At 34.6% G+C, this 3,400-nt stretch overlaps 1 pseudogene; it reads left to right on the top strand.

Annotated features, from left to right (window-relative positions):
* The first annotated feature begins 1,901 nt into the window (after positions 1–1,901).
* LOC108766254 (putative nuclease HARBI1) overlaps positions 1,902–3,400 on the top strand; it is a 5,786-nt pseudogene continuing 4,287 nt past the window's right edge.

Raw genomic sequence — 3,400 nt, 5'->3', positions numbered from 1 at the left:
TGGATGACTCCCCGGCCAATGAAGGCAAGGTGGATGACTCCCCTGCCAGTTAAGTTGCTTTTACAATAATTTATGAAATCTTTTTCTTTTTGTATCAAAACTACGTGAATTACAATGTCGTTTGTGTGATGCGTTTTTCTCATCACGTTTCAAACTCCAGCAGTAGTCACCTAACATTGCTGAATTCCACCTGCCTTGGTATCTTCTTTTAATCTCCTTCATATCTTGATGATATCTTTCCCCTTGTTCTTCACTGATTTCTCCCAGATTTGCGGGGAAAAAGTCCAAATGAGAATAAAGAAAATGCAGTTTTACACTCATGTTACAACCTAATTTTTTGAAATTATCCAGTATGGTCTCAACTAGATCTTTGTAATTAGCTTCCTTTCGATTCCCTAAGAATCCTTTAATGACTGCTTTGAAACTTAACCATGCATTTTTCTCATTGACGGTCATTGTTTCCGCAAAATGTTCATCCTTCATTAGTTTTCTAATATCTGGACCAACAAAAATACCTTCTTTAATTTTCGCTTCACTTAAAGATGGAAACTGTTGTTGCAGATATCGAAAACAGTTACTCTCTCGGTCCAGTGCTTTTACAAACTGCTTCATTAGCCCAAGCTTTATATGCAGAGGAGGCAACAGAACATTGTTTCGGTCGATCAGCGGTTGCTGAGAAATATTATGCGAACCTATTTCTAGTTTTTCTCTTAATGACCAATCTTTTTTTATCCAGTGTAGGTCTTTCGCTCTGCTGTCCCACTCTTGCATATAAAGCACGGGAATTTAGTATAACCTGTTTGTTGTCCAAGAATCATTCCAATAGCTTTTAAATCACCACAAACTTTCCATTTATGTTCATCATACCTTATTGACTGAAAAATCAAATTCATGTTGGTGTACGACTCCTTCAGATGCTCTGAATAAACAATGGGAATAGACGCATACCTATTACCATTATGCAAAAGCACACCTTTTAAGCTTCTTTTCGAGGAATCTATGAAAAATCTCCAATCCGCACTGTTAAACTTAATTCCGTATTTATCCAACAAACCCGAGACATCGTTACAAAATACTAAAGAATCCTCTTCGGTGAAAAACCGTGAAAATTCTTTCTCGCAGGACCTATACCACGAAAAGGATGTTTTTGGAAGAAAAAGATTACGCTCTTTCAATCTAGAGCCTAAAGTTCAGCTTTTTCTTTCGATAGATTTAAATCCCTGACTAAATCGTTCAGTGCAGCTTGATCGTACAACCGCGGAGTCGTCTCTAAACTGTCTAAATCGTACATAACATTGTTATCCTCATTACTAGCTTGTTCCTCATATTGAAAATTTTTCTGAGATGTTCCTGACTTTTGAGGAACAGGTAGTGGATCCATAGAGGATCTTGGAGTCGGCTTTGTTACGGATGGTACATCCGGATATTTTATAAAATTTTTATTCGTACTATTGTAACCAAATACATTGCATAAGCAGAAATAGCACTCATCGTGACTCTTTGGTTCTCGCCAGATCATCGGTGTGCTGAAATGGAAATATTTTGGTTTACCAATATACCATGATTTTAAGACTTCCACACAAGATTTGCATGATTTGTGCGGAACCCAACTTTTATCTTGATGAGTAATTTCACGATTAAAGTAATCATAATACCTCTCTTTTAAAGAATCATTTATAGAAAATATATGCTTCGAGAGCATAAATTTTCCACAAATATAGCAGAATCGATCAGGATTATTAACACAAACCTTCCTAGACATCGCAAAAATTAATGAAAAAATCAGAAATTAGAAAAAGATCTTTGCAAAAGTATAAAAACTGCAAGTAAATATATGACGTTATAAATTTTCTAGAATACAAAAACTGGAAAGGAGCAACAAATGAATGAAGAATGTTGGAATGGATACGGCCGATACGGGTCAATATACTACGTCGAGTATTGAGTTCGAAATGTGAATTATAATGGAATTAAATATATTTCTCTCTCAGGAAAAACCTGTTTACAAACAGAGTCCAGGGGCCCAATTCTTGAAACTATGACCCTAGATATCGCATGTTATATCGATATAGAAAATCGTATTCTTGAGTCATCTCGAATGGGGTGAGAATTGTTCGTATGCGACAAATATCGAATACTTGACATCAAGTGGGTACAACCACACGAAATGTAATGTCGTGTACGATAAATATAGTAACAAATGCTGTTTTTGATGAAAGTGACTAAGTTTATATATGACGTGAGTGAAGATAATATAATTAAGAATAAAAAATATAATTAAAATATAATTATAATAAAATATAATTAAAATATAATTATAATAAAATATAATTATAAAATATTATAATAAAATATAATTAAGAATATAAAGTTAAAAAGATGGATATGTGGCATATCGAAATGCTGTTCAGCTTCACGTCGCCAATCAATTAGAATACTTTTTGGAATACAATGAGAGGCCGCGATTTTAAATAAATGATGATCCATTTCAACTCTTAGAACGACAATTCATTAAACTTTTTCGATTAAAAAAAGATACTACAATCAGACTGATAAATATTGTAGAAGAACATTCAGCAGTACCATTACGAACTTTAGTTTTGAATGCTACTGTACAGGTGAGCTTAGATGAAACATGCGGAATGAAATTGATTGTAATAAAAAATGTATGATTTTTTTTAAGGTTTTAACTGCATTACGTTTTTATGCGTCTGGTAGCTATCAAAATTGCGTTGGAAGTAATGTTCATATGCGTATCAGTCAAACATCAGTCAGCCGATGCATTCATAACGTTACTAATATTCTGAACTTACCAGAAGTATTTAACACATGGGTGTACTTTCCTAATAACATACAGGAATTACAAGAGATACGTAACAAGTAATGTATCTAGTCTATAATACATACCTTGATAGCAAACTGATATCAAAACGATGTTTTTTGATGTCAAAGGGTGTTTTTCAGCAAGGATACAATCAGACACATTGTAAGACAGTGAATCGTTTCCTTGTTTAACGTAAGCAAACAACAAGGATGTAATGATTTACTGTGTTACACTGTGTCTGACTGTGTCCTTGCTGGAAACCACCCAAAGTGATATATAGCTTGCTATCAGGGTATATTCATTTTATTAAGATTTTGGATAGAAAAGCGTTTTCCTGGAGCAATTGGATGTATAGATTGCACTCACATTGCAATTAAAGGGGGGGGGGGGGGGGGCAAAGGGGCCTAGGCCCCGGGCGCCGGTGTTAGGGGGGCGCCAAAAGCCAACAAGTATTTAACCAAAGTAAAAAAAATAAAAATATACATTATTTCCGTTTTTTCGTAAGATTACATATAATTCGCACATCACGCACATGCGCCAAATAAGGATACAAATTCGCATACGATCGACTTTTGT

Source organism: Trachymyrmex cornetzi, unplaced genomic scaffold (assembly GCF_001594075.2).
Source record: "Trachymyrmex cornetzi isolate Tcor2-1 unplaced genomic scaffold, Tcor1.1 scaffold1177, whole genome shotgun sequence".
Classification (NCBI taxonomy): domain Eukaryota; kingdom Metazoa; phylum Arthropoda; class Insecta; order Hymenoptera; family Formicidae; genus Trachymyrmex; species Trachymyrmex cornetzi.
This window is presented reverse-complemented; position numbering and strand designations above follow the sequence as displayed.